Source organism: Thamnophis sirtalis, unplaced genomic scaffold (assembly GCF_051295495.1).
Source record: "Thamnophis sirtalis isolate CommonGarterSnake01/CBP01778 unplaced genomic scaffold, rThaSir2_p1.2 scaffold_10, whole genome shotgun sequence".
NCBI classification, from domain to species: Eukaryota; Metazoa; Chordata; class Lepidosauria; order Squamata; family Natricidae; genus Thamnophis; species Thamnophis sirtalis.
In genome coordinates, this window is record NW_028261390.1 from 16234217 (window position 1) to 16261110 (window position 26894).

Genomic DNA, 26894 nt, shown 5'->3' on the forward strand with positions numbered 1-26894 from the left:
TTCCAGCTCCTTGCCATGCAAGAGAAGCAGCAGGTCATTTTTTAAAAGTTGGAGACAATGTTTACTTGCAAAAATACTAGTCCGAGAGAACATTTGTCACTTCACAATCTTGCTTCACATGTTAGCTCACCGTTCACTAATCTGGCAGTTGGTTTTCCCAGGGTTCCAATCTTGTGATCCTTATTTTTAAAAAAGGAGAAACAGCCTGCAATTGAATCTTGGATGTTCTGCATGCAGCTTATCTGCCCTTCCACAACATGGGGGCTTCTCCTATCATAAGCGGCAGGCATAATATTGAATGTATTATAGAAGCAGTGAAAAGCGTTTAGTTCTGGGATGTCCCATCTTCTATGGCAGGGGTGTCAAACTTGATCTCATTGAGAGCCACATCAGGGTTGGGTTTGATCTCAGGGGACCATGGTGGCCATAGCCATGGTGGCCATGGCCAGCTCAATGTCACTTGTGGCGGCCTGAGTGCTCTGCCAGTGAAAACAGGTTCCTGAGCTCCGTTTTCAGCTGTAATGGTCTCCTGCAACCTTGTGCAAGAGAAAAGAGTTTGGGAGGACCACGAGTGGCCCCAATAAGGTCTATTTTCATCTGTGATGGCCTCCTGCAATGCTCTTCCAGCACAAAAGGAGATCAGTGGGCCACTCCATTTTCTCTGGAGGGGGCACCATGGACCGGTCCTTTGCTGTTTCTACAGTGGCCCTACGGGCTAGACCTAAGCACTTCACTGGCTGGATCTGGCCAGCGGGCCTTGAGTTTGACACCCCTGTTTTATAGTAATCCTATACATTGCTAACATGGACTTTCCTCTGAGTTCTCATTTCATGCAACTTATTGAGGTAACAGCAGGGGTGAAATTCAGCAGGTTCTGATAGGTTCTGAAAAAATGGTAGTGGACATTTTGAGTAGTTCGAAGAACTAGCAAATACCACCTCTGCCTGGCCCCAGAGTGGAGTGGGAATGGTGATTTTGCAATATCCTTTCCCTGCTATGCCCACCAAGCCACGCCCACAGAACAGGCAATAAAAAATTTTAAATTTGACCACCGAGTAACAGTAACAGCAAACAATGATAAAACAAAAGGTAGTTGCAAATTTCTCAAGCTTTCTAAATCTGGACTTGGGGATTGCATATTGTTGCCAGAAGTATATTTGTACATTATGTTATTTTGGATGTACATTTTCTGATCCAGGGTGGTTCCATATGAAAAATGCCCTGGAATTTATTGGAAAAGGTCAGAAATGAATCATCTGTGCTTTAAGGTATTCTTTGTTAATCTGTTTATTTGTTTGTTCGTTTGTTTGATTATAAAATGTATTGGCCGCCCCTCTTACTAAAGATAACTCTGGGTGGCTTACCATCTCTCCCCCTCCCCCTCTCCCTCTCCCTCCCTCCCTCCTCTCTCTCTCTCTCCCTCTCTGTGTGTGTCTTTCTGTGTGTGTGTATCTCTGTGTGTACAGTTAAAACATAAATAATTAAAACCATAAGTAAAACCTAAGGACACCTGGGGAGGGTGGGGACAGAGTAGAGTAGGAAAGAGGTGAGATCTGTTGTTACTCAATCAACCATCTTCACTGTGCTGTTCCCTCACTAGGGCCCTAGGCCTGCTGGCAGAGCCACATCTTTAGGCCTTTGTGAAAGGACAGGAGGGTAAGGACAACCTCAAAGCAGGGAGAAAGATGTTCCAAGAGGCAGGAGCAACAGCAGAGAAGGCCCTCCTCCTGGACCACACCAGCTAGAATAATCAGGCTGACAGGACTCAAAGTATAACTTCTCTGTTGGCGCGAGTGGGATGGGCCAATCCCAGTAGGGTCCCTCAAGTACCCTGGAAACATGCCATGAAGGGCTTTAAAGGTGATCATCAACACCTGAATTGTACCTGGAAGCAGACCGGTAACCAATGCAGCTCGCATTGGCAAAGTGATTCACTATTTTTTATTTGTCAGTATATTCTCAGCCCTAAAATTACCAGATAGTCTGCCATCCAAGCACCAACTGCCGATAAACATCCTTATTGTTCCTGACAAAGACACTTTCTCTCCGCCTCTGCTTAAGTCATCCCAAGCCAGATGTTTCTTGTGAGGAAAGGGGGTGCACCTTCTCATGAGCAGTCTCACAGACCTCCTTTGAGCTTGCTTCTGCCCCACTCTCCCTGCCCTTGGATCAAGTAGGGGAGGCAGCTGTTCCTCATCAGAGGGGATCTATTGCCTCTCACATCATTCCCTATCTGCAGTCAATTTTCCCCTGTGTTTGCAAGGGCTGGCAGCTCCCCATCTGGTTGGCCATCTCTCCCCAGGCTTGAGGGCCCTAGGACAGCATCATTCTCAGTCCCTGGACTCTCCAAACATTCCAGGGGAAACATGCCATCCCCTGGAATATTCTGGTCCCAACACCTCCTCTTCCTCCGAACCAATATCCAATGGGGCTGTGACATTTCAGCTTTGACTGAAAAATAGAAAAAAGAAGTATTATGTTACAGCTATACAGTTATCACATTATTTTCATAATTCTCTTTAAATAGCTCTTTTCTCTTGTTTAAAGATTTTAGAAGCATTTGACTACCTAGGAAATTTCGCTTGAATCAAGAAACCATCAGATCAGCCCACAAGCACAGTGATTTAAAAATAATGATTTATGGTTTTATATGTTGTACAACCTCATTCAATTATAGCTTATTCGATAAATCAACCTTAAATATAAATAATGGCCTAGTGCAATAGTGCCTATAAATTCTTTCTAGCATGTTTCTATTTCTGTCAGATTCATTGATTCTGTGGAGGCTTCCAGAAGGTCATGAGATCTTTTGAGAAGTATATACTTCTCCAAATTTATTTCAGAAGATTGAATAATATTTCAATATTTTGGGAGACAACCAAGGAAATGGAAAGAGGAAAATGATTTCCTTCTCTTTTATTGATCAAAGCCTGCATAAATACAAAACAGAAACATTCTCTTGCATTTTTCTACCAGCTCGTGTGCAATTTTATAAAAGATAATTTTCAGGTGCACTATGATGTTCTTGCATTAAGAGCCGAGGTGGTGCAGTGGTTAGGGTGCAGTACTGCAGGCCACTTCAGCTGACTTATCTGCAGTTCAGCGGTTCCGAGGTGGGTGAAATGAGGACCCAGACTGTGGGGGCGATATGCTGACTCTGTAAACCGCTTAGAGAGGGCTGAAAGCCCTATGAAGTGGTATATAAGTCCAACTGCTGTTGCTATTGCTATTGCTAATTTATTTATAATTGCCACATCCCTTTTCTGTAAGAAATGTGGTGATGCAATCATTATAATGCATTGTTGTTGTTGTTGTTGTTCAGAGGTGGGCTGCTGCTGGTTCGGCCCAGATCGGCTGAACTGGTAATAGCGGCGGCAGGAGACTCTACCCACCTGCTTGGATGCTTCTGCGCATGCGCAGAAACATCATGTGCCTGAACCGGTAATAAAAAATTGGCAACCCACCTCTGTTGTTGTTAGTTATGAAGTCATGTCCGACCCATCACAATTCCATGGACAAGGTTACCCCAGGCCTTCCTGTCCTCTACTATCCTCTGGAGTCCATTTAACATCACACCAACTGTTTCAGTGACTCCATTCAGCCACCTCATTCTCTGCCTTCCCATTCTTCTTTTGCCTTCAATCTTTCCCAGTATTAGGCTCTTCTCCAGTGAGTCCTTCCTTCTTAGACGGCCAAAGTATTTGAGGTATTTGAAGTACATCGCAGGCTAATTCTACCAACTGCCAGAAGTTTGATCCAGACTGGCCCAAGGTTGACGCAGTCTTCCATCCTTCCAAGGACGGTAAAATGAGGACCCAAATTGTTGGGGACAATATGCTGACTCTGTAAACCGCTTAGAGTGTGCTGTAAAGTACTGTGAAGCAGTGTATAAGTCTAAGTGCTATTGCTGTTTCTTGTACAACCATCTCTATGTCATTATAAAGGTTTTTTTTAGCCTGCTTATTCATCCCAAGTGTTTTGATATTATTTTTCATGCAGTTCTATGATTTTAAGTTTCTGAATACCACACTAACACATTTTTTTTTGCATACATCCCAATATGTTGCTTTTCGCAGTCATTCTATGCAAGCAGATTTTATGGAAAACTTCTAAATACAATTGCTGAGTGTTTCATAAGTCAGAGATAAGGACCCTGGAGACAATTCCGGAAAACGTATAATTCTTAAAGAAAGAATATCCCCAAAACAATTGTTTTTCCATCATGAAAGAAGATTGATTTCCCAGACTTCGAAAAGAATTATGTTAATGTGGCTGGCGTTAAATAGTCATGGGGAAAAAAATCCCCTTTTTGGAAAATAACAGTTGGACTTAAACGTGAAGAGAAATATCAACCACATATTACCTTATTGAAGAAGAATGAGAAAGTTTGTAATCAAAGGATAATTATAAAGTTGATTATTTGGCCTTAAAGATCTCCTGAGAAATTACTTAAATGGGATTCCTCATCAGAATTTGAGGGGGGGAAATCAGAATACAAAGCAAAGCTCCCCCCGCACCTCCCGTAATCTGAATTTCAGGGAATTCTTTCCACCGCAAAGTATTTTGGATACAAAAACTCACATCTACGTGATGTGTCATCCCTTTTTGAAAGAATCCCTTTAAAAGTTCCTATGGTTTACAGTCATAAATTTTGGCAGAATTATGATTAAAAAATAAAGCTTTTAAAAACTTGCAAGGAAAGATATTCCATTTTTGGTCATTTTTCCCCCCTATGCCTGGGTGTAAAAGCACTCAATAATGTTGGCTAGACAGATTACACATCGTAGAATTTTCTTAAAAAATAAACATACTTATATCCTTCATAGAATACGGACAGGTTTATGTCAGTAAGGATGAGGAAAATAAAATACCAGTATTGTATTTTTTTTAAAGCAATGAAAAATTATTTGTTTCTTGCCCTTTACTAGGATCACTTTATATACAGAAGGAAAAATAAATAAATTCTTGAATCTTTGGACTGCTTAACACACAATGTCATTTTGCTTTGTCTCAGAGAAAGGAATAATGCAATCTACAGGAAAATAGTTTGCTTTAAAATAAACTACTGTGAAATTGAACATTAATGCTGGTGAGTGAAATCAATATTTATGAAGGGTCCTCATCTGTTTAAGTCCTGAATGAACATTATAATCCAAAACTGCTGGATGAATTCTTTCAGATTATCTTTTTAAACTAATCTGGATAAGGTCCTTCAGTAATGATACCTGGACTTGTACTTCAAATCTACCCGTTCCCTGTTCCCTGTAATGTTTTAAACAAGAATGCAATATAACAGAACCTCCACTGAGTAAGCAAAATCAAAAGATCATGGTTTCATGAGAGATTAGCCATGAAAATAGCTAGTCAATTTATATTATACCTTTCTATCCAGAAAGCACTCAAAAGATGTTGTCAGTTTACTATTGTTTGAATGTTGCATATGGCTGGTGTGTCAAACTCAAGGCCCGTGGGCCAGATCCGCCCCACCAGGTGCTTAGATCTGGCTCATGGAAACAAAAAGGACTGGGTCACAGTGCCTCTGCCTGTGAAAATGGAGTTTGGGGGCCCACACACCCGAGGTCCATTTTTGCTGGCAGAGTGCTGCAGGAGGCCATCACAGGTGAAAAATGGACACAGAGGTGGCCACGCCCACCCTGGCCACACCCATCCCCCACCAAACACAACCCTGATGTAGCCCTGGTATATGCTCATCCTTGAAAAACATTCCACACAATTTTTTCCCTCCATATACACCAAACTGGTTAAAATGGCATCTTTCTACATTTATAACATCTGTAAATAATATCAATGGAATATGTATAGAAATTGGAGTTGGGTAGCTATAATAAATTGACATAAATGCAAAAATAACTAACTTCTAATGTAGTTTATTAAAGGATAGGGACTTAACTTTTTGTTTATATTTTCTGTTTATTTTTATATGTTAGCTTTATGTTCCTAGCATTTACACATTCAATATTCCCCAGAAATTTTTTCCCCTGATGCCAAGTCATCTAAAAGGCATGAAGCAACTTTATTATATAAATAGGGCTTCAGTTGAATTCAAGGCAATACTGAGGCAGCATCACTTTATTGTTGTAATAAAAGAAAAATGTAAGCTAGCAAGACTCACTCAGAGCTATGTAAGATTCTTCTTCCTGCTTTGTTCATTGTCCATCTTGCCTGATTCCTTCATTTCTTTTTTATGCATAGTCATGAAACAATAACAGTGACTAAAATATATCATGTTTATTTTCATATAAAGCAAAAAATGCAAATTTTCAGGCCGAAAAATGTAGACTAGTTTCTGCTACATGATGAAGATACATACCTTCAGGCCAGTCCTGCAGTTTTCTTGGCAATATTTTTGAAAGAGTTTGTCATTGCTAATTTTCTTGGGTTGAGAAAGAGAGAATGATTGTGCCAGCTAGCTTTGTCTCTAAAACATATGAAGAACAGTTGCAGGAATTGGCTCTGTCTGGTTTAATAAAAACAAGAGCTATGGGTGACATGATAGCAGTGTTCCAATATCTAAGTGGTTGTCACAAAGAAGAGGAGGTCAACCTATTCTACAAAGCACCTGAAGGCAGGACAAGAAACAATGGATGGAAATCAAATCAAGATAAGGAGCAACCTAGAACTAAGGAGAAAATTCTTGACAGCTCGAACAGTGAATCAGTGGAACAGCTTGCCTTCGGAAGTTGTGTGTGCTCCACCAGTGGATGATTTTAGGACAAGATTGGACAAGCATTTGTCTGAGATGGTAGGGTCTTGTGCTTGAACAGAGTGTTGGACTAGAAGACTTCTAAGTCCCTTCCAACTCTATTATTCCCTTATGCTACTTCTGCTGACTGCCAGCTGACTGCAATTTGACAGATCGAATCTCCAAAGGCTCAAGGCAGTCTCAGCTTTCCATCCTTCCGAGGTTGGTAAAATGAGGACCGAGATTGTTGGGGGCAATATGCTGATTCTGTAAACCTCTTAGAAAGGGCTATAAAAACACTGTGAAGTGGTATATAAATCTAAGTGCTATTGCTATTCTTAGGCATGACTAGAACTGATGGTCTCATGATTTTTAACCTGTTGCTTTTAACCACTACACCAAAGTACTCTCATTGGGAACTTGAGAAAAATGTACTCAAAGGTATATTATATATAGAAACAATATACCTTTGCCTGACAAAGATGAGGTATTCCGAAACAGCAAAACAGAATAACAGAATAAAAATCAAAGTGAACCCAGTGGATGAGGCTCCTGGAAAGCATTTAAAGATCAACTATGTATATTTTAATAGACGTTTATTATATTTAACTTTTGTCAGCACAGTAATAAACACTCAAGTAATAAATTCATGAAACCAATAGCAAAAAAGAAAGAAAAAAACAATATGGTACATTATGAATACATAGGCACACAAAACATGGTCATAAATAGTAGCCATATAGTTTGTGTGTGTGTGTGTGTGTGTGTACACACACAAAAGGGGAATACCAATTACTATGGCACAGATCAGAGTTTTTCAAATTTGTCAGCTTTAAGATGTGTGAACTTCAACTTCCAGAATTCCCCAACCATCAGTGGAGTTCACCGCTCTCCTCTACTGGTATCATTCTACCCAATGGCTAATGCATTCTTTTATTTATATAGTTGTTTCTTTTTAAAACAAATGTTTTAAACATTTCTGTCCGCACCGGGATGACTGTTGGGCTGGCCTTGAAAACAGCTGTCAACATGTACATGAACTATCATTTAAAATTGTATTAAAGTTCCATGCCAAGTCTTTCTCAAGAGAGACATCTATGTAGGCTTAAATGTAAGCAATAGCAATTGTTTATTTTCCTTAAGGCTTAGTCAGCAGAAAATGAATGCGCTGTTCTTTCATCTAAAAAAAAGATATATTCTTTTCCCCCTGTTCACCTGTCAGGTAGAGATTTGAGGGATTTAAAAGGTTGTCATAATACATGATATCATGAGCTGTTTCTAATGGTTTAATCTCTAACCTGAACAAATGGTGCCTGAAGCTTGTTGGGGATCACTGTATCCTCTCTTAGATGCTATGTTGATTGCGATTACTCATCGGTGAAGGAAGGGCCACTCCCATAGATGAGTAAGCGAATATGTCTATCTTCTAATATTTTTGTGTTCTATATGTTCTCTTGTTTCTTAAGAGAGGTATATTCAACTCTCTGGCAAAGCTCTTTGCAAATGGATCATTTGTTCTTTAATAATGACGATTATAAAAATAGTCTGGATAGCGGAGGTGGAAGTACCTAGGGACAGCAGAATAGAAGAGAAAGAATTGGAGAAGATAACAAAATATAAAGACCTGCAAATAGAAGTATAATGATTGTGGCAAAAGAAAGCAAAGGTAGGACCAATAATCATAGGTACCATGATAATAATCACCTTGGGTGCAATCCTAACTGATCAAGGGTGATATTTACTTACTTTCCCTACCGGTTCACAAATGTGAGCATGCGTGCCTCCCCGCTTGGGCTCAGCCGTTTGCGCATGCACTTTTGATGAAAAAAGGGGCCTAAATGGGATGCCATAGAGCCCGCGATTTCCGCTACTAGTTCAGGCAAACCAGTATGAACCGGTAGAATACCACCTCTGGAACTGATGCACCACATCAGCACTAACAAATCAGTATGTTGCAAAAGGCAGCTTTATTCAGGACAACTTATATCCTACAACAATATCCCTAACAGCAGAAAACATCAACATCAGTTTATCCCAGGTTCTGGAGAAGGCCTTGATAGGTGGATAAAAATGCAAAATCCAGTCTGAATATCTAGATGACTGTGTAATGAATCGTAATAAGTCTCTGAGTTAAACAAATATACAAGAGTCTTCTACGGTATGCACCAGAGGTGGGTTCCTACCGATTTGGACCAGTTTGCCCAAGTAGGTAGTAACTCGGCCGGCCACGCCCCTGAGCCGGTTCTATCACGTTGCCTATGGTGCTGCCATCTTGGTTTTTTTTAACCTACTGCACATGGGCGTGTAGTGTGCATTAAGCGTGCATGTGCATAGCGCGTCCATGAGCAAACTGGCAGGAGAAGAAGGCGGAACCCACTCCTGATATGCACCATAGATCAACATAATTTGGTCTGGATTCTTAATTATCTTTCTGGATTTGGATTCTTAATTGTCTTTCTTAATGAAGCTGACCCATACATTTCTTTCTTCTTTCGTAATAGTAGTCACATGGTGGGTCAAAACAGTCATACAAAAATCAATCATAATTGATTCAGAGGTGGTATTCTACTGGTTTGGACCAGTTCGCCCAAACCAGTAGTGGAAATCATGGGTGGCTCCGCCCACCTGCCCCCGCTCTACGGCATCCCATTTAGGCCATTTTTGTCACCAAGAACACATGTGAGGAAGGCTATGTGCATACATGGAGGTGGCGCATGCTAACCAAACATGCTCACATTTACGAACCGGTAGGGAAGGGAAGTTAATACCACCCCTGAATTGATTCCAGGTTTTATCCTGAAATATCTTGAAATATACGGGTTTGCTGTCTCATATCTTCAGTGAAGTTGGAACCCTGATGACTGTGTAACTAATATGGCTTTATTTAAATTTCATCAGTATAATTATAGTATATGCATGTAGTGTGAAATGCAAATATGTATACAGTCACACCATCTTTCTCAGCAGTTTCAAGTTATTCATTGTGAGACTCGTAAAAAAAAAACTACTTCAATGTAGTATTGGAAGCTGCTTTTCTTGTACCGTTTTTATCTGGTTTGGTAACTACAGTTGGAAACTATTGTTTCCTCTTTGTTTTAAAGGCAGTTGGCTTTTTCGGCAGAATAGTCACATATTCACTGGTTTCTAATCCCAAGACAAAATTCAGGTGATCCACCAGTTTGGAATTCATGATGCAGAGAGCACAACTAATCCGCCACAAAATTCATGCATTTACTTGAATGATGTGAAATATGCAGACTAGAGCGAAGGTGAGTTTTTATGTAATCCCTATTTCGGTATGCCGTTGTATGACTAATGGATTTTTCTTCCCAGTGAAGATTCCTAAATAACTTTGTTTCCCTTTGTCCAGAGGAGAAAAGATAGGTTGCCTACCATAAACTTTTCCTTGAGCCTAGCCATAATCACTCTGAATGGACAGCCTGATTTATTACTTGCTTTCTCAACAAGAGGAATCTTTTTGACTTTAATTAGATTAAAATAGATGGTACTCAATGATGAAAAGTGGTTCTGACTGCATAATGAACTGTATAACATAGCAATACACGTACGGTATTTTTCGGATTATAAGACACACCCTTTCCCCTCAAAAAAGCGGGTAAAAATCTGGGTGCATCTTATACACAAAATACAGCATTTTTGGTCTCCCGAAACCCTGCCCCCTTTGCAAAAATGGCTGTGCATAGCCTTTAGGAGGCTTCCAGAGTGCTCCTGGGAGTGAAAAACAGGCTGTTTTTTTGCTCATTTTTGCCCCCCAGCCCCCAGGAGCACTCTATAAGCCTCCTAAAGGCTATGCATGCCCTTTTTTTGTGACAAAAAAACAGGCCCATTTTCACAAAAAACTTTTTTTTAATTTGCCTCTTCAAAATCTTGATGCGTCTTATACTCCAAAAAATATGGTAGTCCTCAACTTACATTCAGTTGAGAATGTTCAAAGTTATGATGGCACTGAAAAAAATGACTTTTCATACTTATGACCATTGCCGTATCCCCGTCACACGATAACAATCTGAACACTTGACAACTGATTCATATTTAGGATGGTTGCAATGTCCTGGAGTCATATGATCAGCTTTTGTGACCTTCTGACAAGCAAAGTCAATGGGGAAACCAGATTCACTCAACAGCCATTTTACTGACTCAAGAGCTGCAGCGATTCATTTAACAACGGGGGCAAGAAAGGTTGTAAAATGGGGCAAATTTCACTTAACAACTGTCTCGTAGCAGTGGAACAGCGGCAGCCCATTCTTAAGGACAGACTTTAAAAGATATATGAATTTAAAAGATGAGGATTCCATAAACACAGTGCCTTCAACAATTATTCTTAGATCTAATGAACTACAATAATAAATAATTACAGTGCTTGGGCTTGGACAATCTGGAACTGCTCTGCCTGCGGTATGATCTAACCACAGTACACAAAATTATCTGCTACAACATCTTACCTGTCAATGACTTCTTCAGCTTCAGCCTCAATAATACACGGACAATCGATACAAACTTAAGGTAAACTGCTCCAAACTCGATTGCAGAAAATACAATTTCAGCAACAGAGTGGCCAATGCCTGGAATGCTCTTCCTAACTCCATTGTTACATCCTCTAAGCTCACAGCTTCAATCTTAAACTGTCTACCGTGGACCTCACCCCATTCCTCAGAGGTCCGTAAAGGGGGCGTGCATAAGCATACCAGTGTGCCTATCGTCCCTGTCTTACTGTCCTCATCTATTTGTATTCATTTATTTTGTTTATATCCATGTTTATATTTATACCTGCTACCTTGTACATGTTTGACAAGCTAATACATACAAAAACAAACACATTGTGTAATGGGGGAGAATATGCAAATCATTAAATATTCAGCTTTTCCGGGCTATTTCACAAAATGTCTGTTTATGCAAATGTTTATTCTGTTGTTCTTTTTATGTGGCTATTTCTTTTTAGGAAGAAGGAGCTCAAGAGAAAAGATATGTGGCTCATCTGAAATTTTATTCACTTTATGAAGTCTAAAGGTTGTATCAAAGGGTGAATGTCTAAGCTCTCAAGAACACAAAGATATTCCCTGGCTATGGTTCTAAGGCATTTTATTATTACTTCTAAGAAAAAGATAGAAGGATTGGGCTGTCATTCTTTTTTTAAGGGGGAAAAATGTAAGGTTTTTTCTCCATTTTTTATTTCTTTCCAGCATGATCACATGACTTTAAATATCTGTCTGAGTATGCAGGATGGAGGAGAGAGTAAAGTTTATTGGTGGCTTGGGCTGAAATTCTAAAGGAACAATAAATTCCTGCTTTAATATGCCAGTGGAAATGAAATGCAACTGACGTGTTTTTCTAGTCCAAAAATTGCCTAAATTTCTGGATGAAAATGCAAATCAAAAGGGAAATAAACATATACTGCCAAAATCAAGAAATCTGAGGAGTGCAGGCCTCAATTTCCCATGAAAATCCCATGTTCTTGCTTCATCTGGATACCTGAAATCTGGGGAGTTGCTTCACTTTAAAAAAAAGGCTTAAAAGAAAACTGATTCAGAGATTTTCCAAGTGTTCAACACAAATGTAAATGTGAAAAAAGTGTAGAAATACACGCTCTGAGCTTGCCCTCTTAGCTTTTGACTTCCTTTTGTTAGTGAGGATGGTCTGAAGATTCTAGTATTGTTGCATTCTGCTCAATTAAGCAAAACAGTATAAGGTACAGGTTCCCCTCGCACATATGTACTAGTTGTTCCCGACTCTAGGGGCAATGTTCATCTCCATTTCAAAGTCAAAAAGCCAGCACTGTCCGAAGACATCTCTGTGGTCATGTGGCCAGCATGACTAAACATTGCAGGTGCATGGAATGCTGTTACCTTCCCATCATAGGTGGTCCCTATTTTTCTACTTGCAGTTTTTATGTGCTTTCAAACTGCTAGGTTGGCAGAAGCTGGGACAAGTAAAGGCAGCTCACTCAGTTACACAGTGCAAGGAATTAGAACCACTGAACTGCTGACCTTTCAATCGACAAGCTCAAGCAAAGCAGTGTCCCATGTTATCAGAATATAGGGAAGGCAGATACATCTTTCCATCTATGGCAATGTTTCTTAAACTTGGCAGTTTCAAGATGCGTGGATTTTAATTCCCAGAATTGCATTGCTGGCTGGGGAATTCTAGGCATTAAAGTCCATGTACCTTAAAGGCATGAAGGCTGAGAAACACTGACCTAGGGCATTGACCACAGGGGGATTGGCCACCGCTAAGGGAAAAGATGGCATAATTCCCCTAAGTCAACTGATTGATTGATTTTGTTGCACTGCTGTCCCTCTTGATGAAGTTTTCCCTTGCATCAGAAAGTTAGAAGATTAGGTGGCATGCAATTATCCTCTCCAGAAACACATTGCTGCCTCCCATCAAAAATGACTGAAGCTGTCATAACTAGAAGCCTAGGAGCCGAGGTGGCGCAGTGGTTAGGGTGCAGTACTGCAGGCCACTTCAGCTGACTGTTATCTGCAGTTCAGCGGTTCTAATCTCACCGGCTCAAGGTTGACTCAGCCTTCCATCCTTCCGAGGTGGGTGAAATGAGGACCCAGACTGTGGGGGCGATATGCTGACTCTGTAAACCGCTTAGAGAGGGCTGAAAGCCCTATGAAGCGGTATATAAGTCTAACTGCTATTGCTATTGCTAGAGATGAAACAAACACAGAGAAGATAAAAAGCCAGGAATCTTGATTAAATCATCCTTTCAGGGAAGTATGTAAGAAAGGAACAAGTGGTTAAAGAAACAAAGGAGAAAAACATCTTACCTGAACCAGACAAACTTGGCCTCAGCACATTGAAAACCCCTCAACCACAGTTAATCTATGAAGTAAGAACTTTGGGGGAATAAAAAAGGATCTGAAACCCACCATCCCTTGAGTTGCCTTTGAATTTAGATATTGCAGCTTCTGTCCCCTCTAAGTTAAGGGTGTCAAACTCGCGCCATCACAGCAGCACCAAGTGACATATTGCAATTTTTTTCCCCTTCGCTAAATTGGACGTGGGCATGGCCAACGTGTGACGCCTCAGGCCATGGCCGTGACTTTGACAGTCCTGTTCTAGATGATGCTTTGTAGTCTAGTTGAGAAGGAGGCGGATAAGTATGGATATGTGTTTGCGTGAGCGAGAAAGAGCAAATGTACATTGTAACTAGTAAAGTTTTATTGTTACTTTAAATTCATTGGGCCTCCCTTATGCCAAAGAACCTGCTGTGCCTTAGTGCTCAGTTGAAAGTGATGTCTGTGTATGTGTCCATAATTATTTCCAAGCTGTTAACTGTATGTCTTGTCTTCTGTAACTGCCCATATCTGGAAACTCAAGGAGAATGCAAGGGGATTTGCAACTTTTTGGAAACTGGTGCTTACTTTTGATTTCTGCCCACACAAATGCCCATTCTGAATAAGTTTGCTTAGCAACCGTGGCATTTGCTTTATGACTACCACATCTGCTGAAAAACTGTTGTAAAAATGGGTCTGTCATGTGATGACCTGTTTAATGACCAGCACAGCATAAGTCCATAATTCTGGGTTCATGTGATCAGAAGAGTACCTGTAAACCTACATTCTGGACTAGATCACAAAAGCACATTTAGATGTTAAAAAGAGAAAAATTAGTTGCTCTTGTAAGAAATCAACTCAACACTCAGTTCTAGCCACTCTACAGCTGAATATATGTTACTTGATTAGACTAATTAAACCACAGAATATGAGAAAAGAAATGGGACTTGATCTACATTACCCAAATAATTAATGGGACAGAAAGGAGAAATAAAACATAGCATCGGGATAAAAAGATCTTTGAACCCTTTATGAATTGTTAGCAACTTATTCATGGGAATGTTAGTAGGCACATATGGGTTGGTCTGTTAGCAAATCTGTGTGTAACCCTACATCTTTGGCCTTAATGGCTGCCTAACGAGAGATTAAGATCATTAGGACACTATTTTTATCCTGAGGCATTTTGTTTGTGTGGAGGTTTATTGCCATGGATGCAGTCACCCTTCCTTTTCGTTTTATATTATTTTGAACCTGAAAGAAGGCTTTCTCAATGAAGAATCCAAAGGTTTTCACTCTGTCTTTTAGAGTTAGAGCTATGCCACCAGCACAGTGAAGGGAAATAGATCATGTTCTGCTTTCTTGGGTTGAGATGATTTAGAGATGGCATAGAGAAGAACACCATATCATCATCCAGATATTTATTGTGATGGATGTATACAGATATAAATAATTCCAAAGTTCAGAACTGCATAAACTACACTAAAGAGATCCAGTATAAAATTGCTGGAAGGTGGTGTTCTAGACCAGCTTGTGCACAGATCCAGGAGTTCTAGTCCTTAGACTAGAGAATCATGGAGTGGATCTAGATTAGTCAGCCTGTTTTTCAGAAACTCTCCAAATCCTTTGTGTGTGCTGTGAAAATTCAGTACAGTATGAGGGTGAAGGTTCGTTCTCTGAGCTTGTGGGTTGGTTTCCGAAAGTTTCATTACCAGGCTAGGTAACATCTTCAGTGGAGTTTAGGGGATGCTAGTGTTCTTCTGTTTATAAGGGCTTCAGGTGTGGGTGGGTCAAGCGAGGGTCTTGCGACAGGTCAGATGTGAGGAGGTTACATCAGGTTACATCAAGAGGTTACATCAGGTCAGGGTTAGAGGTGAACTGCTGTGGTGGTGGGGAGTTGCATGGGTTGGTTGAGGATCGGTGCTGTCTCTGGTTGGTTGTGTGGTTGATTCAAATTCTGAAGGGTTTGTAGGCTGGTTCCTAGGTCAACGTGTCTGTTGATGGGATTGCTTTAGGAGTGCCAGGCTTTGAGGAACTCAGGAACATGGCGGGTGGTAGTGTGGCTGACGATCAGTAGAGTGTGTGTGTGTGTGTGTGTGTGTGTGTGTGAGAGAGAGAGAGAGAGAGAGAGAGAGAGAGAGAGAGAGAGAAAGAGAAAGAGAAAAAGAGAGAGAGGTTTTGCACTATTTTGAAATAGTGCACTAATGTTTAATGAGATTTATTACAATTAAAGAACAGTAATTCAAGCATCATCCTCAAAAAGAAGGAAGGACCAGGAAATCCCCAACCTGGCTATAACCTTGGCTTCATTTCTCTCTCCAACGGGGTTCCTGCATTCCAAAATACTGTCCACGTTTACAACTAATGGACAGGATGCATTGGAATAAAATTGGTCATGGCTAACTAAGTGGGTCTTATAAAATAACCAAGAAATCTGGAACTGAGCTGTATTATTAGATAGGGTGAATGGAACAAGAGAAGAGTTGTTGTAGGACTTGGGAACAGATGGTGAAACTCTGAAGACTATTAAGTTGGAGATTTAAAATCTGCAATAACCTTATATGCAATTTGTAATAATATCTTGCTGTATGGACCTTGTCCTTCAGAATATATCCACTCAGTGCAGATTTCTCTTCTGCTTTTATGGTTTTCCTCTCCAAAAGTTAGTTGTCACTCCACATTACTGAAGATATTCAGTCTTCCCTGTTTTTGGTTTTTCTCTTTTTCCTTTTTATTCTTGTTGCTCATCTATCAACTTTTGAATTATTTCAGATATGTGGACACTCTATTTTGTCTGTAAGTGATGAGTTTTTAAGATAAATTAAAACTGTAAATTAAAGGGATGAATTAACAGGAGCATATATGATAATTTCTAGATTTTACCTTGATGGAAATTCTATGAACATCAAAGTCCATTCTACCATCATCAAATCTGCCACTCCATTGTTCTGCTACCATTCCTTTTTCTCTTATATAACTTTTCTAGATTAATCTTTCCTTTAGCACTGGGCAAAGTTGAAACTAGCACTATTTCTTACCTGTTGAGAACTACTGTACAATAGGGATACAAAATTTGTTTCTTCATAATTACAAGAAGTGTTCAAAAGACCATAGAGCATACCATCTTCCAAAGGAATGGGTCACATAATTGTAATTGTAACATATGGCTACAGTATATTGATATTGGCTATATAAACAAAGCAACTGTTTTGTGAACATTACTATAAAATTCCAAATATGGAGTCTTCCAGAAAGTAATGTTTGTTTGTCTATCAAACATATTAACAGCTTATCTACTTCAAAGAGAAGCACTTTATTATTGTTCTTGTTTACTTTAAATAACTGTTTTGGGAACATAGATACATCAGTCTAAGCTTCTATGTCTTTATCTAGTGATAAATACAAATTAATGACTAAGTGGTATTTTAGCTGCTTCAAAAAAAAATACAGTAGGTGACATAGATAAAGATGTTGTGGTATTGTCCAAGGAAAATGTATAAAATTCAACTCTGTGTTCTCTTTTTCCTCAGATGTTGTATGGCCGGACTTGGAAAATGGAATTATTTCTGTTTTGGCTTTTCTCCATCTCTCAGAGCGCTAAGTTCAAGAGTCACCCAATGCAGCTTGTATAGAAAACACTGCTTCACATAATTTATCACTGTAAGATGTGTTCATGATCGCTAACTTGGATAGCTTTAAAACAGGATTGGATGAATTGGTGGAGGATAGATCTACCGAGGGTTCAAAGACTAACAGGTACTTCTGGCTTGCTGGCATCATGAGTTTAAATACAATTTTCAGACAAAAAAACCCTGGGAGAAGTCTCCAATTTCTGTATAGGAGTATTCCGGAAGCATCTGGTTGGTCTCTGTGAGAAACCAAATGCTGGATTAAGCTACTTACCCTGATCAAAACGGGGCTATTCTTAGGCTCTAATGGGTTGGCATCTAGATTTGTGAACATCTTTCAAGGCTTGCTTTCTGCAGGACATTTAAGACCTGTTACTTTCTCTAGGCATTTTGTTGCAGATTTAACTACAATCTCTTGAGACTTCTGCTGTTCCTTTTTTAAACACACGCTGCTCTGTGAAAGTTGTATGTGGAGAAGCAAGTAAACAACAGCATAAAATGTACTATGGGGAGAAAGGGAAGGACAAAATGCCTTTTCTTATTTTCTGCTCTGGTTTGGCATAACACTGAATAATCCTTTGGTTCCAACACATTGCATTCTTCTAATTATACATTATTATTAATTGTGGGAAGTTTATTGTCTCTTTTTCATTTTGCTAGGAAATGAGGCTATTCAGGAGTGGGTTGCTACTGCCAGTTCAGTGTGCACATTTGCATCTAAACTTGTCTTCGCATGTACAAAATGTTAAAAAAGGAAAAAAGTACATTTTTGAAATGAAAATTGTTCTGCGCATGCGCAGATCCAAAAATCAAAATGGCAGCGTTCTAGGAGAACTGGTTCTCTGGTGTGGCAGGCCTGGGTCGCTACTGGTTCCAGCGACCCAGGCCGCCAAGTTACTACCTATTTTGCCTAACGGGTCCAAACCGGTAAGACCCCACCTCTGAGGCTATTATAAAATGTCAATCCGTTTTGAAAAAAGTAACCATATGAGACAGTAGTAATTGTAGTATGCATTTAGTTTTAATACTTACATAGTGGTTTTAAATATGCAAAGGTAACATATGGTAGAGTAATATCAGAAGCTGATAAGATCTTGCACAATATTGGAAAAATGAGGAAATTCCTACAGATGAAAACATAATTAAAAAAATATTAGACCGTGTGGAAATGGATAGATTAACATTAAAGATAAAGGATAAAGAAGATACAGAATATTTTTTAACGTGGGATTTGTTTTACAAATGATTAGACAATAAAAGTAGAAATTAGAAGTTGGAAGAATACCACTACATACAAGTAAATATTGTTACTATTATTGATATTATGTATAAGTAAATACTGTTTATTAAGCACTCATCTATGTTAAATAAAAATGTACAAATAAATCTTATATATAAAAAAGGAGCTGATAAGATCTAATACTGGAATCTTAATGAAGTTGGATGAGAATAATATCCTGAAACAATAATAAGAATAAATTAGCTCTGAATAAATATAATCTGCCTGAACAAATCAAGGTTAATATTTAAAATAATTTTGCAGAAGATGAAACATTAGAACTCTTTGTAATTTTTTTTTCTAAAAAACTCTGGACCAGGGGATACCTAAGATTACTTGTTGCTACCAATACACGTTTATCAATCCTCAGATGTTGATAGAATATATATATATTTAAAAAGTGTTAATGCATCTTGTAATCTTTAGAAAGAGATAACGTCTCAGTTTTCTGGAGCTGTTGGTGTTTGTGCCAGCAAGTGCTGATATCTCTATTATTTCATTTTGATGGCTCCGGGTAGGAGCCTTGACTTAATAGGACATCTGAAGGAGCTCAGAATATCTCTCAACACTTTGAGATCATGGAGGTGAAATTACTCCCTTCCCCACCCCCCAAAAAAATCTCTTGAGAGCTTGAGTATTTTTGCTGCTTATGTCTGATTACTTTGGAAATCATTTTAGATTTTAGATACCAGCAATTCTTTACTACTTTTGTAGCTGACAACCACCAGCAATGGCAACCAGTATATTGTAAATGAAGTAGTCATTCAGGAAAACAAAACAATCACAATTCTCTAATCTGTGCGCAAGCAATTTCCTTGATTCAGAATCTTGTGTGGACAGGAGTTTTCTGAAGGGATAATGAAAGTGTAGGCATGGACTTTGTATGTGCATGGATGGATCATTTCACTGTCACGGAGGTGCCTTCTACTGTTCTTACTTTTGTGCCACTGTAAGCAGGGAGCATGGAGTAACGTGATGAGGTTTAAATGTAGAGGCACAGTACACACATGTTTTGCAGTGCTTCACTCCACACTCTTTCCATGCTTTATTCTACAAGAGAGTGTTGGAAGAAATGTCAGCTCCAAGTGGGGAAAAAGACACTGGAAACATGGAGGCTCCTTGCAAATATGGTTTAATGGTGGACAGGATCACATGGCTTGAGTTCCTGAACAGAAAAGTGGGATCAAATTGTTCCAGATGTTGGGTGAAGCAGAAAAGAAAGCAAGATGTAGAAAGTCCCTGGTTTTATGCCCTTTCCGGCCTTTGATCCTGATCCTATAGTCTGATTGGTAGACAACTCCCATGGGGCCATGCAGGGGCAACTCTCTAGGCTGTTTTGAGTCCACGTTTGGTTGAGCATTGCTTCTTCCTAGGTGCCCTGTGGTGAGATGGGTAAAGGGCTAATACTATCATGCCTTAATCCCATCACCCTAGAGCTGAAGGGGGATATCTTTGTTATGTAGAATAGACTGGCCTGGAATTTTTTTTTAAATGGCCCATTGACAAAGGTGGGGGCTATTAAGAGTGAGTCTGCTTCCTGCCTAAAAACATGTTTCTCCATTTCTGATCCTGGGAAACACAATATTCTGCCTTTTCAATATTTCCCAGGATATTTCATTTTTCTAGGAAAGGGGTGGGTTTTAACTTTCTACAAGAGACATGGAAATCAGTATTTGGAAAATAAGTGCTTCCCATTAGTAATCCCAGAGGTGCTTTTTTCAAACAACTGGACTTTCTCGTTTTTCCTTGAAGTTGATTTGCTGCTCACCCAAGACACAGTTCTGAATACTGGATGAGAAGCCATATTTGAGGGGCTGCCACAAACAAGAGGGGGGGGGGTCAACTTATTTTCCAAAGCACCAGAAAGCAAGAGAAGAAACTATGAATGGAAACTAATTAAGGAGAAAACCAACCAGGAATTAAGGAGTAATGTCCTAATAATGAGAACAATGAACCAGTGGAAGAGTTTGCCTTCAGAAGCTGTGAGTGCTTCATCATTGGATGTTTTTAAGAAGACCCTGGACAGCTACTTGTCTCAAATTGTATAGGGACTCCTACTTGAGCAAGGCACTGGACTATAAAACCTCTAGTGTCCCTTCCAGCTGTATTCTGATGGATCTTGAAGGAAGATCTTGATGGATCTTTGAAAAAGCACCCTTGGGACAAACCATAACCTGGATGACTGAGAATCTCCATAGATATTCCCATTGGCAATGAGACAGCATCATCTCTACTGAAAAAATGGTATGGTACCATATGATGGTATTTAAGCTAAAAAATAAGGGAGGCTGCAGAACATTTTTTCCCAGGATTGTCAAAAAGGGACCTTTATTTTTACACACACAGACACACACACAGACACACACACACACACACACACGTTAGAATTTATTCAACATTCTTTTTGTTTTGGGCATTTCTCAATAATGCTTTTATTCATCAACTTTGGTTCTGAGTGTAAAAGAAAGCAGGACAATCTCTCTCCCTAGCCACAGCTATCTTTGCCTGGGTTTATTCCAAGATCATCTTGTGGTAAGAAAGATACATAAGCGATTACATTGGAAGAAACATTACCACAAGAGGGACGAAAAGTTACACTAAGTAGCAGGAATTAATATTGATCCACACTAGGCACAGAAGACCTGCTTGGAGGTACCAGAGCTTCTGAATGCCTGAGCATAACGTGGGAGCTCCGATTTTGCCAACATAAGACTCACAAATCAAACAAGAGCAAACTTTCTTGTCATACTTCCAGTATTTCCGCTTCTACGCTCAGTCAATGTTAAACTTTCTTTGCATGCTTTGAACAGTCCTGGCTTGGATCCCAACAGGTAAGGCCTACAAGCTCAAAGGTGCATGAAAGGAGAAGGCAAACAAGATTTCACTGAACATGTCAAGGACTTAATCAAAGGCTTAGTCCTCAAAGTGGGTGACAGGTCAGGTAGAGGCACTTTTTGTTCCTCTGTGTTTGCTTTTGAACTGGTTTGCACGCTCCTTGGTCTGTTTCAGTATCCTAAAATCTGGAGACACCTTCTTTGTTTCCTTCTCAAATTTCCTTCATCCCAGATTAAGAAAGAAAGAAAAATGATTTGTGTGACTCGAACCCGTACCAGTAATACGGGCTCTAAGACTAGGTGGGTTAGAATATGAAATCTCAAATGAGTCTTCAATAACTGATGTTTTGAGAAGAAAATCCTTTCCAGGTAGCTTTTACACTAAGAACTAATTGAGATACTAAGGAAAAGCATGAATGGAAATTTATGGCACAAGGTAGGGCTGTGATGGCAAACTTATGGCACATGCCATAAGCACATGCTTATGGAAGTGGCATGCAGAGCCATCTTTCTGGGCACAAGAGCCATTGCTCCTTACTCTTCCGGGTTCCGGCGCACTGGCCAGCTGGTCTTTACATGTGCAGGAGTGTTAGAAACTGGAAGAGCAGCCGCCTCGTGTGCAAGCACGTACCAGGAAAATGATTTTTGGGTTTCCAGCATGCTCATGCGTACCAGTCAGCTGGTCTTCTAGTTTCTGGCATGCATGCGTGCATGAAGACCAGCTGGCTGGTGTGCACAGAGACACCGGAAATTAGAAAAGCATCTTCTTGGTGTGCGCATGTGCACTGGGCAGCTGCTCTTTCAGTTTCTGGCACGCGTGCACGTGTTCCTATTTTGGCATTCAGTGCTGAAAAGGTTTGCCAATATTGGTAGGGTCTCTGGGGAAAAAGCAGGAGGGAAATGAATGCATTGCTTGGGTGGGACTGTGATTCCACTCAGTTAGGAAGAGACATTTTCTTGTAAAGTGAGCATCACTCCCAGGAAAACCTGAATAGACATATGAATGCAGAACTGGAAGGTTCTTCTGCCATAAGTTATCTATGCATTATTTTCTCCATGCAAATGTGTACTTGTAGCTGCGTCAAACTCATATCCATTGCATTATGTACTCACAAACAAAAACAAAGGTAGGAGAAGAGTTCCCACCTCTACCAAAGGATGAGAGAGTGAAATAAAATATTTCCTGGGTAAAGTTCAGCATCTTGGGATTCTTCAGCACAGCACGCACAAGGTGGTAGCCAAGATTGATTGAGGGGAGAACTCTACCATATTAAGAATGCTGGGGAATGAACCTTTATCTATTTAAAAAAAGGATGAAAAAGAAGCAGAGAACTGGAGTAATAATGCCTCTGTGTAGTTACATTTCTATCTGGACAGAGGGCTGGATTCTACTGTAATTAATTTCAAATTATGAACAACCAGCCAGGAGGTGTGGGAAGTTCATCACTCTTATGCTATTTTTAAAATTGAAAGTGGGAACTTGCAGTTTCCTAGATGTTCCTAAATTGTTCCTCTTTGTTACTCAAACCTGCATAGTTAAAAGTAGCAATTGACTTTTGGCAACTTCTGGAAAAACTACAGATATTACTTGTTGTTGTTATTCTTAGGGCCACTAGTTATCTGGGATATTATTCCAAATAGTTTGTGTAGCTTATTTAAGTTTGATTTTCTAAATTGCAGTATTTTTGAAGCCCAATTAGATTTTCATCAAGAGTTGAAATGGGGGTGCTATTATTTCTGGCTGCACGATAAAGGTAGTCTTTGATTTACGAGGTCAACGAAGCTCAGAATTTATGTTACTAAGTGAGAAATTTGTTAAGTGAGTTTTGCTCCATTTTATCACTTTTCTTGCCACATTAATTAAGCAAGTCACTGCAGTTGTTAAGTTAGTAATAAGGTTATTAAGTGACTTGGGCTTCCCCTTTGACTTTGCTGGTCAAAAAGTCACAAAACCCCCCACATCTTGTAACAGTGCAAATGTCATACATATGAATCAGAGGTGGATTGCTCCTGATTTGGCCTGGATGGGGTAAACCGGTAGTAGTGGTGCCACACAAGCAAACCGGTAGTAAAAATAATGGAAACCCACCACTGATACGAATTGGTTGATAAGCATCAGAATGTAAATGATGTGATCACGGGCACGCTGCAACAGTCATGTGTGAAAAAATGGTTATGAGGCACTTTTTTCAGTGATGTTGTCCAACGGTCACTAAGAGAACTGTTGTAAGTCGAGGACTACCTCTCTGTAGAGATTCTCAGTCATCCAGGTCATGGTTGTCCCAAAGATGCTTTTTCTGGAGGCAACGGGACTTTCTTATTTTTTTCTCTTTGAGGACATTTTGCTTCTCATCCAAGAAGCTTCTTCAGCTTTTTCATTCTCCAACATCCAGTCAGAGCTGAAGAAGCTTCTTGGATGAGAAGAGAAACATCTTCAAAGAAAAAAACACACAAGAAAGTCCAGTTGCCTTCAGAAAAAGCTCCTTTGGGACAACCATGACCTGGATGATGGAGAATCTCCAAAGACAGTAGATAGGTTGTGTTATTACATTTGGGACTACTTTGCGACTTCGAGGACTACCTGCGTTTATTGCACGTATGGACTACATTCATTTAATCATGGTTTATTAGGAGAGCGGGTCGAACCTACAAAACATAACCCAGCCAGGCGGATTTTGGCTTTTAACTCAACCTCAGCCAAGCAGGGAAACCCCAAGGAGGAGGATTACAACCCAGCTGACCTCCCCGCGCCGGTTCCACGTTTTGCAGCCGCCTCGCCTCCAATGCCCGTCGTAGCCTAAAAGCCACAGAAGAACTAGAACGCGGAACGTATCCAAAAGCGCGCCGCCCGGCGAGTTGCTGGCAAAAGAGACGCGCTGCTTCTCACGGCGGACGGCGGATTCCCTAACACGTGCGCCAGCCCCTAAACCGAGGTAGCCGCCTGTTCTCAACCGGCGGTGGGGTGGGGAGAGGAGGTAGAAGAAGAAGCCGTGCCCGGCCTTAAGAGACTTTTTCCCTTTGCAAAAAAAAAAAGCGCTTGGCTCTCGGCATTCACTAGTGGGAGCTGCAGAGGGCACGGAAACCGAATCCAGCAGCGCTCCTTTCTCTCTCTCTTTCTTTCTCTCTCTCTCTCTTTCTGTCTCTCTGCACCGGAGTCCGGGAGCAGCTGCGAGAGCCGGGCGGGCGGAGAGGAAGAGAAGCCAGAAGCGGCGCAGAGAAAAGAGGTGCCGAGACGAGCTCAAAAGGGCCGGGAGAGGAGGGGGAAAAAAAAACACCACCGCACACGATCGCTCTTGCCGCGATCTCCCCTCTTCTGCTTGGACACCGGAGGGGGAAAAACCAAAACAAAACCCGGCGGCTCGGCTCTGCCGGGAAACTTCATCAGCGTTTCGGACTTGCAAGTGAGTTTCGGCGCTCGGCGTTTCGGTGCGCGGCGGCGGGACGAAACTCGCCGCAGCGTCCGTTCCCTTCGCGCGGTTCGCGGCGCCTTCGGTGGGGGGGGGGGGAGAATGGCTGCTCCTCCTTTCCCCCCTCCTCCGCCTTCCCGCCTCTTCCTCATTAGCTGAGGGGGTCTTTGCCATGGGCAGCTGAGGGAAGAGGGTGGGGGGGAGGCCGGGTTCTCTCAGGGGCCGGATTAGGTGCACGTTGTGGGGAAGGCGGAGGCGGAGGCGGAGGAGGTGGAGAACCTCTTGAGTCTGGGGTTGGCGAGGGGTTTGCGGGGAAAGTCAGCCCTCCGGCTTGGGAGAGAGCGAGGAGCCTCCTGCCTTTTCTGCACCGACCCAGAAACTCCTCAGGGTCGGGAGTTGCAAAGAGTTTAGGCGGTGAGTAAAACGTGAGGGACGGGAAGGGGTGAGGGGAACGTGGGAGATTGAGACGGCGCGGAAAGTTTGGTGGACGTTGCTAAGAAGTGAGCGAACGACTTAAATTCCAGAATCACGTGGAGACAGATGTGCAATATCTGGAGTGTGGGGTGGAAAAGAGAGGGACTTCTTCTTTTATTCTTTACGAGTGGAGCTCCCTAAAGTGGGGTGGGATGGGGCGGGAAGGGGAACCAGGGTTATTCCTGGTAAAAGCATTATTCCTTTCCACTTAACCAGTGCAAAGGAATAATCTCTTGTCTCGGGAGAAAGTCGACTTTGGAAACGGTATTGAAATGCATCCTTGGGTAGGAGAAAGCATCTCTCCCTACACACACCACACACACACACACACACCACACACACACACACACACACACACACACACCCCTCTGGGATAAGAGTACTGGGATAAAAGTACATTTTTGTGTTATTTTACTCCAGTGGCCAATCACATGCAGAGCGGGGGAAACAACCTAAAACTGGACAAGTTGACAGTAACTCTTCATTCTGCAGCTTAAATGGGAGCTTGTTGTGTTCATATTTTGAAGAGAAAGTTGCTTTTCTTGTTTCCCTGTAGTTGACCAACAATCTTGCCTCCTGCATGTGTGTTACATGAGTTTGAGTGAGATGGGCTGTCTGTGCGTTTTTAAAAAAAATGGCTTTCATTGTTTTGGAATTGTAATTTGTAAGGGGCAGAGCCCATGGAAATGGGCAACTATGATGCTTTTTAAATAAATGAGGCTTAAGCAGTTTCAGGAAAAGCAAGCTACGTCCTGCAGGTTGGACCTGTGATAGTAAATAGACTGATGTGTATGGTAGGTGTAGTTTTGCTTGAGAAGAAAGATAGAAGAAAATACACATGCAGGATAAACCAATACTGTAAACTCCAACTGTACTTGCAATTTGACAGCGGTTAAATCAGGGGTGCCACATTTCAAAGTTACAGTGAGAGGGACCGCAGCTGCTGTCTTGCAGATATGTGGAATGGCATGAGAACCACAAGTTTTGCAAAGTGAAGAGAGGAAATTGGACACAGCTTATTAGAAAAGATAAAATAAACCATCAGCAATGCTTTACTGATCATTCTTCATTGAGATTTTATATTAGTTGCATCTGCTGATACAGGTGTTCTTCATCCCTCTCTGTTATTTTCAGCATCTGGTAAACCGAACAAGTACTTTTCCAACAACCTGTAAAATCCAAGGGATTGTGCTTTCGTTGATTAATTCCATCCTCCAAGGAGCAGAGCAAAATTTAAATTCATACCTTCTAAGCATCTTTGCTTTTGGGGGGAACATCAGTGACTGCTCTTTCTGGGGTTAAAAACCAGTTGGGAGAACTAAGCTGTTCTTGAACGAAGATTGTTTTGAGTACAAGGGAGTGAATGACTTCATATTCGTAATTTCACAGCGATGAATCTGCTAGACGAATCCATGTGAGGAACATCTTAAAATTGTCATAAGTAGCTACAAATAAACTGGTGGGGATGTTTTGTGGGGATAGAGCTGTGCCTGGAGAAGATCTCTTTGCTTATTGATATTTAAAAGAGGAGGTGTGACTCACTGGCAAATGTACAGAAATTTCGAGTTTAATCTGTCAAGTGTTCAACCAAAGGTAACAAAAATGTGACTTGAACCTGGGGAAGCCACTGGTCTAAAACAGCGGTCACCAATTGGTGGTCTGTGAGAAAATTTTGATAGTTCGCAGAAAAATTATTTGCATTTTTTATATTGTACTAAATACTATTTATCTTATAAAAATTCATATTAGTGGTCCACGGGATTTAAAA

General features: G+C 40.8%; 1 protein-coding gene across 1 annotated transcript in view; it reads left to right on the plus strand.

The window, feature by feature from the left end:
• The first annotated feature begins 24327 nt into the window (after window positions 1–24327).
• Window positions 24328–26894, plus strand: part of BMPR1B (bone morphogenetic protein receptor type 1B) — a 203973-nt gene continuing 201406 nt past the window's right edge. Inside the window, exon 1 of the mRNA XM_087724115.1 lies at window positions 24328–24646. The gene's annotated coding sequence lies outside the window, so the exon portion shown is untranslated. The remainder of the gene's footprint in view (window positions 24647–26894) is intronic.